This window comes from Hemitrygon akajei, chromosome 23, assembly GCF_048418815.1.
Source record: "Hemitrygon akajei chromosome 23, sHemAka1.3, whole genome shotgun sequence".
NCBI lineage: Eukaryota > Metazoa > Chordata > Chondrichthyes > Myliobatiformes > Dasyatidae > Hemitrygon > Hemitrygon akajei.
This window is the reverse complement of record NC_133146.1, coordinates 26,742,946-26,759,483: the sequence shown is the minus strand read 5'-3', so window position 1 is coordinate 26,759,483 and position 16,538 is coordinate 26,742,946.

The window sequence follows — 16,538 nt, the reverse complement described above, 5'->3', positions numbered from 1 at the left end:
TCCTCACAGTACAACATCCGACATGTCCACCTTGCTGGCCCTCGAACGCATTGTGGAGGCTTAGACTCCAGCCTGTCCTTTAATTCCTCCACAGCCCTCTACCTAAACCCAACCCTGACCCCTAACTCCCCTCTCCAAAACCACCTCAAGAGCTGCGACTTCAATAGAGATCATAGCTCGGCGCCATCTTGACTGGAACCCAGCACCTTGAAAGAGCCATCCAATGATTTCCATTGCCTAGAATTTCCCCAGGGTCTCGCATTTTTTTCCCACTGTGGTAAACTAGGTATACCTGTCTGGACACACCCCTCTGCTGACTGCTCCTGTGGCTCCTCCCACAGACCCCGGTATAAAGGCGATTGGGGCACTGCTCCTCCCTCAGTCTTTGACATGGTTGTGCTTCCTTTTTGCTGTTAATAAAAGTCTATCGTTCACTTCCAGTCTCCTAGAGTTATTGATGGTGCATCACCCACTTCAAGTATTCATCAATTCCCTTTTAAAATGTACCCTATAATCTGCCTCCAGCATTGTTTTCAGGTATTGGATTACAAATCACAGCAATTCACTGTGTAATTTCTTTTCTCTCTCAGATTCCCTGTGGGTCTTTTCCCAATGACCTTAAACCCATGTTGCCAGGTCACTGACAACTGGGAACAGCTTCTGCTTATTACTTTATCAAAAGCCTTCATGATTTTGAGACCCTCCAATGAATCTCTCCTTAACCTTTGCTATTCTAAAGGGAGCAGTCACAGTTTCTATGGTCTCTTCTTGCCCTTTATTGCTGGTACCATTTTTATAAATCTGTCTGTATTGAATCTAAAGATTTTACTTCCTTCCTGATGTAGGATGCCTGTAAGCCATTGGGTAGTAGAGGTGCTGCCCCAGAACTCCAGCAACCTGGGTTCAATCCTGATGTTCAGTGCTGTCCGTGTAGAGATTGCTGTACCTCCCCATGAGTGTTGTGTGCGTTTCTACCTGCTGCTTTGCCTTCCTTCCAGTCTTTCACAGGAAAAGCCTTCCCCGTCATTGTGCACACCTGCAAGGAGCGCTGTTGCGGGAAAGCAGCGCCCGTCATCAAGAACCTCCACCATCTAGTCCATGCTCTGCTGTCAGGAAGGAGGTACAGGAGCCTTACGTCCAACACCACCAGGTTCAGGAACAGTTATTACTGCTCAACCAGCATGGATAACTTCACTCATCCCATCACTGAACTGATTCCACAACCTATGGACTCACTTTCAATGACTCTGCAACTCATGTTCTCAATATATATTATATATTTTTCCTTTTTTGTATTTGTATAATTCGTTGCCTTTTGCACATTGGTTGTTTGTCCATCTTTATTTCTCATTGATTATATTTACTGTGAATGCCCGCAAGAAGACGATTCTCAGAATAGCATAGGGTGACGTATGTGTGCTTTGATAATAAACTTACTTTGAATAAATATAAGTAGAATGATGTTACAAATGAATGTGTGGTTGCCAAGGTTATGCATGAGAGAGAATGCCTGATACTTGGAACATGCAGCTTGTTCTGGAGAAACAGGATTTTCTCCAGAAACAAGCCTTAAGATTTGAATCTTACAAGGAGCGGGGCTGGACTGAACTACTGTGAAAGGCTTGTCTGGCATTGCCCATACAGATCGTTATGACAGTCAAAATAAAGTAATAACAGTGCAGAATAAAGTGTTACATTACGGAGAAACTGCACTGCAGGTAATCTAAAGATACATATTCATAATGAGATCGTGAGGTCAAGTCCACTTTATCCTACTAGATCCAATACTATGGAAGCTGTCTGTGAGCCTGGTGGTATCTACTTTCAAACTTTTGTATCTTCTGCCCTTGGGAGGGGGGGGGGAAAAGGAATGGATAATGTTTGCCACTTTACTGAGGCAGCAGGAAGTGTGAATAGACTCCATGGTGAGGAGGCTGGCTTCTGTGATGTGTCTACAATTCTCTGCAGTTTCTCGCAGTTTTGGACAAAGCAGTTGCCACACCAAACAGTGAGGAATCTAGAGAAGACGCTTTCTAAGTTGCAGCGATAAAAATTGGAGAGGTTCAAAGGGGAACATGCCAAATTTCTTTAGCCTCCTGAGGAAGTAGAGGCTGTGGTAAGCTTTCTTGGCCATGACATCACTGTGGATTGGACCAGGACAGGCTATTTGAGACGTTCACTTCCAGAAACTTGAAACTCTCAACCCTCTTGACCTCAGCACCGTTGATGTAAACAACAACATGTGCAGCTCCCCACCCCCGTCCTGAAGGCAACGTCCAGCTCCTCTGCTTTGCTGTCGTTGTCATCAGTGTACCGTGTATCTCTATCTCCTTCCTGTACTCTGACTCATAGTTATTAGAGATACGGCCCACTGTGGTGGCATCAACTACAATCCTGTGGGTGAAGTCAGAGCAGAATCTGGTCGCATAGGGCGCAGGGGGTAGAGTTAGGGGCTGAAGATGTAACCTTGTGGAGCACCAATGTGGAGAATAATAATGTCAGAGATGTTGCTGCCTAAGGTCTGTTGGTCAGGAAGTCAAGGATCCAGTTGCAAAGGGAGCGCTGATCCCAGCTGTAGAGTTTGCTCAGAATTATAATATTCAAAGCTGAGCTGTAGTCGATAAACAATATTCTAACCTGGGTATCTTTACTGTCCAGATGCTCCAGTGATGAGTGTAGGGCCAGGGAAATGGCAGCCTCTGTAGACCTGGTTCAGGTGAATTAGACCATAATTGCAGTAGGTTGACGCTGGTGTTAATGTGTGGCATAATGAGCTTCTTGAGGCTCTGCATGATGTCAGAGCCACCAGGCATTAGACATTAAAGCATGTTGCCTTGTTTTTCCTTAGACACTGACATGATATTGGTCTTCTTAAAGCAGGTGGGAACGTCAGACTGCAGTAGTGAGATGTTACAAAGGTCTGCAAATAACCCCGCCAGCTGATTTGTACGGGGTCTAAGGAGGCTGCCAGGGACACCATCTGGGTTTGTGGCTTTTCAAAAGTCCACCCTCCAGAAGAATGATCTTACATCTGCAACGGTGACTGTGGACTCAGAACATTCAAATCCCCTTCTGTTCAAAATGCATATAGAATGCGTTGAGCTCACTGGGAAGGGATGTGCTGCTGTCGGTGATGCTGCCTGACTTTGTTTTGAAGTTGGTTATAGCATGTAAGACCTGCCACAAAATAACGTCTGATCTGGGTCTCTATTTTCGACTGCTATTGTCCTATTGTCTCCTTGTATCCCTGATAGCTTTATATATAGATAGATATAGATATATATATATAAATTTCTGTTACTGTGAATAGTTTAGTGAGTAGAAGATGAACTGATCTCCAAAAGTCACAAAGTTAAAGAGGAAACATTCTTTACAACATTTTAAGCAAGATTAGTGTATTGTTTTTGTTTTGTACAATCTTAGAGTGAAAAAAAGGAAAGGAGCACCATGCAAGGGTTTGGGCACCCCAAGAGATTTGAGCTCTCAGATAACTTCTACCAAGGTCTCAGACCTTAATTAGCTTGTTAGGGCTATGGCTTGTTCACAGTCATCGTTAGGAAAGGCCAGGTGATGCAAATTTCAAAGCTTTATAAATACCCTGACTCCTCAAACCTTGTCCCAACAATCAGCAGCCATGGGCTCCTCTAAGCAGCTGCCTATCACTCTGAAAATTAAAATAAATGATGCCCACAAAGCAGGAGAAGGCTATAAGTGTTTTCAGGTAGCCGTTTCTTCAGTTCATAATGTAATTAAGAAATGGCAGTTAACAGGAATGGTGGAAGTCAAGTTGAGGTCTGGAAGACCAAGAAAACTTTCTGAGAGAACTGCTCGTAGGATTACTAGAAAGGGAAATCAAACCCCCCGTTTGACTGCAAAAGACCTTCAGGAAGATTTAGCAGACTCTGGAGTGGTTGTGCACTGTTCTACTGTGCAGCGACACCTGCACAAATATGACCTTCATTGGAAGAGTCATCAGAAGAAAACATTTCCTGCATCCTCACCACAAAATTCAGTGTCAAAAGTTTGTAGAGGAACATCTAAACAAGCCTGATGCATTTTGGAAACAAGTCCTGTGGACTAATGAAGTTAAAATAGAACTTTTTGGCAGCAATGAGCAAAGGTATGTTAGAAGAAAAAGGGTGCAGAATTTCATGAAAAGAACACCTCTCCAACTGTTAAGCACAGGGGTGGATCGATCATGCTTTGGGCTTGTGTTGCAGCCAGTGGCACGGGGAACATTTCACCGGTAGAGGGAAGAATGAATTCAATTAAATACCAGCAAATTCTGGAAGCAAACATCACACCGTCTGTAAAAAAGCCGAAGATGAAAAGAGGATGGCTTCTACAACAGGATAATGATCCTAAACACAGCTCAAAATCCACAATGAACTACCTCAAGAGGCGCAAGCTGAAGGTTTTGCCATGGCCCTCACAGTCCCCCGGACCTAAACATCATTGAAAATCTGTGGATAGACCTCAAAACAGCAGTGCATACAAGACAGCCCAAGAATCTCACAGAACTAGAAGGCTTTTGGAAGGAAGAATGGGCAAAAATCCCCCAAACAAAAACTGAAAGACTCTTAGCTGGCTACAGAAACCATTTACAAGCTGTGATACTTACCAAAGGGGGTGTTACCAAGTACTGACCATTCAGGGTGCCCAAACTTTTGCTTCAGGCCCTTTTCCTTCTTTGTTATTTTGAAACTGTAAAAGATGGAAATAAAAAAGTAATCTTGCTTAAGATATTAAACAAATGTGTCATCTTTAACTTAGTGCATTTTGGAAATCAGGTAATCTTTTTTTATATACAAGTTTAGCAGATGAATAAAGTTCCAGCATTAAAGGCCTTAGTGGGAATAATTATTGCCTGCATTGCCTGGATAATGATATTGCTTTGCATATGGTGAGGAACAACAGAATTTAAAAATTCAAAGTTCAAGGTAGATTTGTTATCGAAGGACTTGTATGTATATGTCACCTTATACTACATTGAGATTCGTTTTCTTGCCGGCATTCTCGGTAGAACGAAGGAATACAATAGAATCAATAAAAACCACACGCAAGGACTGACAAGCGACCAAAAGAAGATGCACTATGCAAATAAATTAGTAAAGTAATACTGAGATCATGAGTTGCAGAGTCCCACACAGATGAAAGTCATCACCTTGCCTTAAACTGCAAGTGTAAACACTGAGTATTTTGAGAATGTCAGCAATGCTCTGAGCTAACAAAGTTCTTAATGCCAATGCCATTTTTTATTCTTACTTGTAATGCATCATTAGTTTCCACACCCATTTTGTAAATGGAGAAGGGAAAGATGATGCAACGTTGAATAAAAAGCAAATATGACAATGAAATGGAAAGTGAAGGTTAGGGCTATTGTGCAATGTTGTACTTTCAGATGCACTTTCCACAATGTGGTATTACTAGTTCTTAGTTTGGTTTCCTAGAAGCTGAATCAAGGAAACAAACCCTATATAACATCCATAGAATGTAGGTCGGGCAGCATCTGTGGAAAGGAACAGAGTCAATGTTTGGGGTCGAGACCCTTCATTTATATAACTTTGATGTAATGCTTATGGTGAATCACTGCATTTTGATGGGACTTTTCCCTGCCTCAGGAGTCTCTAAAATCAGTCAGAACCCATTATTAATTTCTAGAAGTAGCTTGGAGCATAGAACATTACTGCACAGTACAGGCCTGTTAGCCCATGATATTGTGCCAATCTTTTAACCTACTCTAAAATCAATCTAGCCGGCTGGTGGCGTAGTGGCATCAGCGCCGGACTTCGGAGCAAAGCCTCCCGAGTTCGAATCCAGCCGGCCCTCTTGCACGCTTTCCATATGTGCTTGGTTGAGTGTCGAGCTAGCAACTCGGTCTCGTAAATACAAGAAAGCCTGCCGAAAAAAACGCCAACATGACGGCGTCCTGATGACTCCACTCAGAGTTAAGAGTTCTTCTTCTTCTTAAAATCAATCTAGACCCTCCCTCCATTTTTCTATCATTCACATGACTAGGAGTTTCTTAAATGCCAGTGGGGAAGTAGGGGGTGGTGATGGGCAAACCTGACTAATTTTATAATGTCAGTAAGGATACAACATTGTTAAAATCACATATTTAGCAAATTAATACGGCAATGGCATTGCCGCTAAATTCATTTCGACATAGGTGACAGTACTTTTTAAAAAAAATAAATCGGATGAGATGTTGAATTAAAATCCACATACCCGGAAAAAACAAAAAAAATGACACGTGCTTTTACAATTACAATAATGGTGAATAATGGCGCTAATTGGCACACAGAAAACTTCCACAAAAAGTATCCATTTTAGTGGTATTCATTAATGGGATTGTTGGAAATAAATATTGATCAGGGCAACAGCCAGGGATCTTTGGAGACACAAGAGGCTGCAGATGCTGCAGGCTGAAGCTACAAATAGTTTGCTGTGTGAACTCAGCAGGTCGAGCAGCATTTACTCTGCTCAGGGGATGGGAAAGACGATCAAGGACAAAATTCTGCATCGGGGGATCTTTCCAAATTCCCAATTCAATATTAAATCTTTATCCCATTCAATGTGACAGAAGACCAGCTTGTGTATATCCAACTTTCGTCCAGCCCATGCATACGATGTCACAAGAGACCTGGGGCAGGGGGAGAATATGCTGACTGCCGGGGTATTGTAGGTGACGGGTCGCTGTTCTTGACATCTGCTGGAATTTTGTCAGCTCAAACCCAAGAAGAATACGTTCTGCTCAACATAGTGATATCCATTTTGCCAATTCTGTCTAGCAACCTGTAGTACCCTTTTTAAAAACATCCACAGCACTTAAAGAATCAATGACTCTATAAATTTACATGTATTAGGAATTTGCTGTGGTGTGTTGGCGCAACATGTAACAAAAAAAAACAACATTCAACAATTATAATGAATAAAGAATTATATAAAATATAAAGTTAGAGGTTAAACTACAGATATGGAATGGGTATATATTCATAAATAAGCATGTATTTACAATATAAACAGCATTATAAAATGTGACTTTAAGTGTTTACAGTGCAGTGCAGTGTAAAATCTGGCCTGCAGTAAAATCTTTTAAAAGAAAATCATTATTAGCATGAGATAGGCTTCGGCTAAATTTGTTAATATCAGCTTTACGATTAAGAATGGCAAATTAAAATTTAAAGTGCTTCTCCAGACTGTCTTTTCTAATAGGACAAGGATATTCTCTGGAACTGAATCCTGTGGTAATCTGGGGAGCAACACATACAAAATGCTGCAGGAATTCAGCAGGTCAGGCAGCATCTATAAAGGGAATAAACAGCTAGTCTTTTGTGTGTATTGGTTTGGATTTTCAGCATCTGCAGATCCTCTTGTGTTTGTGACCTGGAGAGGATCTGTTCCTGGTCCTGATCTCATCAATGCTTAAGGGAACTCGCTGTAAAATGACCTGGCTATTAAACATCAATGACTGCAGTACAGTGTACAGTTGTTATTGGCTGTAATGCAGTACATACGTAATTTTTGTCTTTTTCGATAAGATTAACATGATCATTCCTGAACTGCTACAATTAATTTGGTGCAGGTGTTCCTGTAATGCTGTTAGGTAAGGCCTTCCAGGATTTTGACCCTTGTACAATGAAAAGATGGCGGTAGGTGCCCAAGGACATTGGATGCATAGCTTTGCTTGAAACAGGTGGATGATGACACATCCCTTGGACCTGATGATTTTGTCCTTTAGAGGTGGTTGACATCATTGGTTTCTGAGGTGCTGTTTAAGATGCCTCAGCAAGGTTTCTTTGCTACGCTACAATTGACTTTCCACTGTTGTGTCATAAGTTTCAGATTATTAAAATGGAGGGTGCATGAGGAGGTGGGGAGCACAGAGGGCTATTCACGTGCTTGGACTTCTGTTTTCTCAAGATACTCAGGGGATTCCCTGCTCTTTTTTAAGCGAGGGCATATTTAATGTGTCCATTGATCTTACAATAAATGGGTTCAGAACATTTTACTTTAACCTGCAAAATGAATAACTGGTGTAGCACTGAATTATGGCCTACTTTACCGAGAAATTACACCTAACAATAATTCACTACTTTTCTGCAATATCATGACAGTAAATAATACACTTTGGCCTGTAACTTCCTTTCTACAATGTCGAAATGTGCAAATAAGAATTGTCCTGTGCTAGCTTAGAGCAATATTGCACACATTTCCAGACCTCCAAGCAACCGGATGGAAATTTTATCCCAGACATTGCATCAGAATTTTTATTGTTTCTCCAAGCTAAAACAATAGTGCAATGTCCAAAACTCATTTCCAGCATGATAGGCAAGTTCATTGGTTTTAAAAATGATAGTTCTCATCTACTGACAGAATAACCAGCTTTATCAACAAAAGCCACTCATGTAATGAGAAATCACGTAACCTGTGTTCCTTGCCAGGCTGCTCGGTGATACTCCACAGTCTCTTTGCTTTCTTTACTTATTATTTATACTTTATTCTTCCTTCTTTCTTCAAAGATTTTTCCGATTCCTAAGCTGCCACCTTGTCACGTTTCACTTGCACAGGTATCAGGGGCAGCTACAAGGACTATCTAGGATGAGGTGTGTGTGTGATGGGGAGGTTGGTGGAGAGGGTGGTCTCATTACTCAATGCCTTATCCATCAGAAATCATCTGTCAGAAAACCACTGGGCAGCACGTGGCATAACCCTATTACAGTGCCAGTGACTTGGGTTCAATTCCCACCTCTGTCTGTAAGGTGTTTGTACATTGACTGTGTGAGTTTCCTCCGGGTGCTCTGGTTTCCTCCCGCTTTCTGAAGATGCGCGGGTTAGTAGGTCATTAGTCACATGAGCTGGAAGGCCTGTTAGGAGGCTGTAACGCTCATTAAAAAATAAAATTAAAATTAATAAAGTATAGAGATCCATGCTCACACTCAAACTTCACCAAGACTGTCCTCACTGAAATCTGTAACATCAGATGAAAGGTTCACAGGTAGGTCTGGACTGTTTTGCCCAAGGAAGTTAACGTCACAGTAACTTCAGAATCTGTGTGAAAAATGTAAATATAGATGAAAATAAATTTGTTTTCAACTCGTGTTTCTTGATGCACATGCAGATAATGTGTCTTCATGTTAAAGAAAATCATGATATGGCCATTTTCTGGGAACGCACACCTCAGCCGACTACTGCGGGCTTCCTCAACAGGCAGAGAAACTTCTTACTGAGACCCCCCCCACCCCCAGTACATCTCCCCAAGAGCAGCTAGCAATAGCTCTGGTGGGTCCCTATGCCTTCTTACACAAAGAACGGTCATTCCCCTTCTGGGCACTGGTGTCCAAGTACCTCTGATCCATGGGGAATGCCCTCATGCCGTTTTTGAAGTACTCAGCAGGAGTTGGGAGAGTGCTGCTTATGATGTGTGTAAAGGGTTAGCTGCATTAGTCATAGCTGCAAGGGTGAGTGCCGGCAGGTGCAAGAACTTGTAGTTTAGCACTGCTGCACAAGCTGAAACTTGCATGGCACAGTGTTACCGGAATCAGAATCAGGTTTATTATCACTGACGTACTGTACGTTGTGATATTTGTTGTTTTATGGCAGCGGTGCAGTGCAAAATATACTATACATTAAGAAATATATACAAAAAATGAAATAAGTAGTGTAAAGAGAGAGTAAAAATTGTGAGGGTTCATTGTCCATTTGGAAATCTGATGGTGGAGGGAAACAAGCAGTTCCTAATATATTAAGCGTGTACCCTCAGGTTCCTGTATCTCCTCTCTGAGAATGGAGCAAGTCCTGCGGGGGTGAGGGTCCTTAACGATAGATACTGCCTTTTTGAGGTATTGCCCTATGAAGATATCCTCAGTGCTGGGGAGGCTAGTGCCCATGATGGAGCTGGCTGAGTTTACAACCTTCTGTAGCTTTTTCCGATCCTGTGCAGTGGTCCCTCCACACCACACACTGATGCAACCAGTTAGATTGCTCTCCATGGTACATCTTAGAAATTTGCTAGAATCGTTGCTGACGTGTCAAATCTCCTCGAACTCCTAACGAAATATAACCACTGGCATGCTTTTTTCATAATTGCACCAATATGTTGGGCCCAGGATAGATCTTCGGAGATATTGACCCCCAGGAACTTGAAACTGCTAAAGCTTTCCACTGATGATCCCTCGATGAGGACTGCTGTGTGCTCCCTCAACTTCCCCTTTCTGAACTCCACAATCGGTTCCTTAGTCTTAGTGATATTGAGTGCAAGTTTGTTGTGACAAGCTTAACTAGCCAATCTATCTCACTCCTGTACTTTGCAAACTTTGCAAAGGAAGATAGTTCTTTCTGACAGTTTAAAAAAAGTGCTAGGGTGTTGTGCAAAGGAATCCCTAGGCTATAAAAACTCCCATATGCACTCTGGTGTACTTAACTTATTGTTTTTCTCTAAGCAAACACATAAACTGTGCAGGAAGACAGAATAAGTTAATTAATGTAGTGGAAATTAGAGCAGCAAATGTAGGGAACACACAGCAGGTCAGGCAGCACCTGTGGAAAGAGAAACGGGGTGAATGTTTCAGGACAAAAACCCTTCATCATAATTAGTAAAGCAGGCCGGAGCTCCCCATGAGCCCCTACAAAGAGGGTCAGGGAACAATAAAGAAAAAGACGCCAAACTGAACAGCATTGCAAAGGAGAAACACTCCATGTTTCAAATGAAGGATAGGGACAAGCTGATCTTAAAATACAGAGGAAATGGTAAGGGCAGGAGGAAACAAGGTGGACATCAGGAATGATTAAGATGAGAAGAGGAGGAAACAGAAGTGAAAAGGTGGGTGTCAGGGGTGAATAAATAACATCATAGGAAAGTAGTGACAGAGTGTTAACGGTACAAGAGAAATATCAGACTAATGGAAGTGTAAATGCGGGAAGCAAAATCACATTGACATCATTAGTAAAACGCTGTAGGTGTTGGAAATATGAAATAAAAACAGAAAATGCTAGAAATATTCAGCATTTGGAATTGTTGAGTCTACTGTAATGAGGCTTTATCAGGATTTGGTGAGACAGCACTTGGGAGTATTGTGTGCAGTTTTGGGCCTTCTTTCAGAGGTTCCAGAGGAGGCTGACAAGAATGATCCTGGGAATGAGTGGTTAATATGTAAGGAACATTTGATGGCGCTGGGCCTGTATTCGCTGGAGATTAGAAGAAAGAGGTGGGATCTCATTGAAACCTATGGAATATTGAACAGCCTAGCTGGGGAGGACATGAGAGGGTGTTTCCTGTGGTGGGTAAGTTTAGGACCAGAAGACAGAGTCTCAGAATATAAGGATGTCCCTTTAGAACAGAGCTGAGGAGGAATTTCTTTAGCCAGAGGGTGGTAAATCTGTGAATTAATTGCCACAGAGATGACTGAGGGGGCCAAGTCACTGGGTATATTTAAAGTGAAGGTTGATAGGTTCTTGATTAGGAAGGGTGTCAAAGGTTACAAGGAGATGGCAGAAGAGTGGGGTTGAGAGGGAAAATATATCAGCCATGATGGAATGGCGGAGCAGACTTGTAGGGCCAAATGACCTAATTCTGCTCCTATGTCTTATGGTCTAATTTGCATAATTAGCAGTTGAGATGTCATTCCTTAGGTTTATGCTAGGTTTTATTAGAAGAGTGCAGAGGTTCAAGGGCAGAGGACTGGAAATTTGCAGTGACACACTTGGGCCGGAGCATGTTCCACAAAATGGTTATGCAGTCTGTGCTTTGCTGTTCCCAATGCAGAGGGAATAACATCACAAAACTACAAACTGGGTGTAAAAAACTGAAAAAGTTTCTGAGTGAAGTAGCAGCCTATTGTATTCCTATCAATTTAAAGTGATGTAGGACATGATAGCGTTTTCTGTTGTTACTTTAGATTTTCAGCAACCACAACATTTCTTTATAAGAACTAATATAATAGGTGTAAGCCATTCTGCCCTTCTAATCTGTTCCATCATTCATTAAGATCATGAATATTGTCCTACCTCAGCTCCATTTCCTACACCTTTCAGATTTCCCTTGATTCCCTACCAATCTGTATTTCGAGTGAATTTAAGGAATGTGCCTCCAGAACCTGCTGGAATAGAGATTCCCGTAGGATCACCAGCCTCTGAGTGAAGACATTTCTCACCTCCTCAGCCTTAAAGAGCCTACCACTTATGAAATTAAGATTCTTTTTTCTGGAATCCTTAGCCAGAGGAAACGTTCTCCCTGCAACTTCGACCTAGGGTACAAGACCCAAAGGTAGGAGGAAAGATAAGAATGAGGTAGAAATAGGCTGCAGGCATGGCAGATGGCCCAGAAAGTAGTTATGGATAAAAATATTGGAACAGGACCAACGTCAGAGTGAAATGGGCAACAGGTGATGAAGGATATCCAGACTCAAGCTGTCTGCTTTGCGTTCGAAGGTCAATGACAAGGATATTGCTGCTTTGCTCTGCTCCCATAGGTCAGCAATGTGGACGTTGGGAGACCCTGTCTCTTCTCTGCACCCACAGGCCAGTATGGACGGGTGATGAAGGACATCCGTGGACATCGGGCCATCTCAGGTCCATGTAAGGAGGCACAAGGGCCGGTTATTCAGCATGCTTGGAGTTTGAAGTTTGAGGCCCAACATAAGCTGGTCCACCAGAGGTCGATACCAAAGATCAGAGCCCGAAGCCTGGATACTGGAGGAATGTCCATATTTCTGGGTGGATGGGGTGGGGGGGGGGGGGAGAGGGAGGAAAGGTATTTATTTTGCTGTTAATGTTTTGGCGTTGTTTTGTTGTGATCTGTGTTGTCTGCAGAACATTGTAGGCATGCTATGTTGGTGCTGTAATGTGTGGCAACAGTTGAGGCTGCCCACAGCACATCACTGGGTGTGCTGGATGTTAACTTGAATGATGCACTTCACTGAACAAATGTTTTGATATACCTATGTTAAATAAATCTGAGTCTGATAGTGCAGACAAATTATCACAGCGGGTGGAATACTAAATAATACTGAAGCAAAATCGTGGAGCTAGAGGAAAAAAGTATATGAATGGGGTGAGCCAAGAATCAATGAAGAGAGAGAGTTGTTGCTGGGGTGGAGGTGCTTGAGAGGGAAGAATATAATTCTGTAATTCACAAAGGCCTAACTAGTTCTCCGCTGGAGACCCATTCCCCTGGCTGGACCCATCTTCACATTGAATAACTTGTATTTCAATTCCACTTGTGCTTTTTCTCCAGATCAGGTGTGTAGCTACAGTAGCTCACAAGGGCTCGAGCTACGCCTGTCTACAAGGCGTCGACAAATTACTCCTCTCCAAGGCTGCCTGATCTGCTGAGTTCCTCCATCATTTTGTGTTTGTTGCTGTGTATTTCTGTGTTACTGCCTTTGCTCCAGTACTGCCCATGCCCCCTCCCTGAACTCTCTAACCGGTATATCAGCAACTCCATTGGAACTGCTTCGTGCGCTCTTACAGAAATTGAAGATTTCATTACTTTTTTGTCAGTTTCCACTCTGCTCCCACATTCATGATGTCCAAATTGCACTGCTTCTCTTTTTGGATTTCTCCTTCTCCTCCTCAGAGAATAGGCTAGTGATAACCATCCACTACAAGCCTATAGAGACTATACTCCCTCCCAACTCTGCCTACTGTAAGGACTCCACCCTGTTCTCCCAATTGCTCTACTTCTATTGTATTTGCTCTAGAGCAGAGCAAATAATTTGTTGTTTACTTGTACTTTCAGAAGGCTGTTGACAAACTGCCGCACACGAGGCTTCTAAGCAATATAGGAGCCAATGGTATGACAGGAAAGGTATTAGTATAGATAGAAGATTGGCTGACTGGCAGAAGGCAAAGAATTGGAATAAAGGGGCCTTTTCTGGTTGGCTGCCAGTGATTAGTGGTTTTCCACCAGGGTCAGTATTGGGTCCGCTACTCTTCATGTTAATGATCTGGGTGACAGAATTGATGGATTGTGGTGAAGTTTGCAGATGATACAGCAATAGATGGAGGGGCAGGTAGTGTTGAGGAAGCTGGGATTCTGCAGAAGGACTTGGAAAAAGAAATAACAGATGGAATACAATGTAGGGAAGTGTATGATCATGCACTTTCCTAGAAGGAATAAAGGCATAGTCTATTTTCTAAATAGGGAGAGAACTCAGAAATCAGGGTACAAAGGGACTTGGGAGCCCTAGTGCAGGTTTCCCTAAAGGTTAACTTGGAGGTTGAGTTGGTAGTAAAGAAGGAAAGTGCAATAATAGCATTCATTTCATGGGGCTTAGAATATAAAAGCAAGAAAGTAATGCTGAGGCTTTATAAGGTGTTGGTCAGACCACATTTGGAGTATTGTGAGCAATTTTGGGCCGAGAACCTTCACCAGGACTAGAGAGGAAGAGGGAGAAGGCCAGAATAAGGTGACAGGAGGAGGGGAAGGAATGCGAGCTGGCAGGTGTTAGAAGTGAGACCAAGTGAGGGAGAAGGTGGGTGGGTAGGGGAGGTGAGGAACGAAATAAGTTGGGAGGTAATAGGTAGAAAAGGGAAAAGGCTGAAGAAGAAGTAATTTGATAGAAGAAGGGAGTGGACCATGGGGGAAAGGGAAGGAGATGGGGCACCACAGGGAGGTGATGGGTAGGTGAGCAGAAGAGGTAAGAGGTGATTCAGAATGGGAAATGGAGAAAATATTGAAGGGGAGGGGGTGGAAATTATTGGAAGTTAGAGAAGCCAATATCATACCATCAGTTTGGACAAAATATGAGGGGTTCAGGTTCCTACAATTTGAGAGTGGTCTCATTGTGGAAGGAGGCAAAGCCATGGACAACACATTGGAATGGGAAGTCAAACTCAGATAGGCACGGGGAAATCCCACCTTTTGTAGTGGACGGAGCTAATGTGCTCACTGAAACAGTCCACCAGTCTCAGTGATGCAGAAGAGGCCAGAACTACATCGTGACAATGATCTCCTTGATAATTGCTGTCATAATTATAAGTATTAACACAAATGCACAATGACAGCACATCGGAAAGGCAGCTCAGCCCCATCTTCTGAATGGTAATTAAGAATGGGCCGTACATGTTGTTCTACTGGGTTCTGGAGATGGACTTATGTGTGGACAGGTTGAACGAGTCCCAATCACATCCTGGGTTCAAGAATCGAAGAGATCAGAGTTTGAGGCCTAGTGTTTGGGGTCCTGTCGTTAGTGAATCCGGAGTTCGAGACCTAGGGTACGATGATCGGTGTGTCCTGGGATTGAGGCCCAATGGTCGATCGGAAGTTGAGTCCTGTTGGCCAGAGCCGAGTCTGCAAATCCGCGGGAGAAGTCAAACCTCAAGTGCAAGTCCGCTGGTGACCGGAGTCTGGAAAACAAAACCGTCTCGGGGTTAAAGGACTGTGTAGGGGCGTGAGTGGGAGTAAGGAAAGGGGTTGTGTTCTATGCTGCTCTGCCTAGCATCGTGGGCATGTTATGTGGCAGGCTGACCACAGCACACCCTAACAACACATTTCACTGCCTGTTTCGATGTACAACTGATAAATAAACCGAATCTTGCCAGCAACACCCACTTCTATAAAGGAATAAAAATAACTCAAATATGCTATAAAAGGAAGGATTGTGGGCAAACCGTGCACATCTCACAGAAGATGTCTGTATAAACGCATCATTAATAGAAGGAACCTTTTATAGAAGGTAGCAGCCGATTTCATAGATTTTGATCGTGAGCGTTACTAAACTCACGCTAGTCGTGAGTTTCAACAACTACCTTTTTTCCCCATTCCAAACGTTTGTGTAGGTAACATTAAACTTTGAGTTGGCAGGAATAATTATTGGTGAAAGCAGGAAAGATGGGCTGGAAGTGCAAGCTCGCTCAAGATTTTAATACCTTATAATAAACTAAACGCACAAGAAGAAATATACATCGTGTCAGGACATTATGAAATAAATAATATCTCGTTATCCACTCTGCCCACTAAACGCGCTGAAACCATTGTTAATTCTGCACTACGCTTCACGGGTCACGAGGACTCTTCGTAATTGTTTGCACATTGCTAATAATACTTACCTTTTGAAGTCTTAACTACCGAGTGCCATCACGTGCTTCAATCATACATCAAACACTCCTCGAGTTAACTAAAAATAGTCCGTTTCCAACTATCTTGTTTATTTAACGCAATTTCCACAGATCTTGTAATTGATTCGAGTTTCGGTGCGTTCGTCATCCAGTGATATTGACCGTGCTTTGTTTTCGTCTGATTTGGCAACATTTTAAATCTCCCTATTTTCTAGCCGAGCGTATTCAAGACCCTCCTCACCCCAGGATGCCTGGTATAGTGGGAGCTGTAAAAATTGTAACTATTGTAATTTCGCCAACTAAACCCCTGTAAATAACGCACTCGAACGCCTGACTGTGATGATCGGCCACTTACTGCAAAATTCATTTCCTTTTATTGTAATCCGAGATTACAATTTCATTTTGAGTATTTAGGTAAATGTAGCAAATTTCCTTGGGGCCTTTTTCATGTATTTTTAGGTATGTTTGTCCGCATGTTT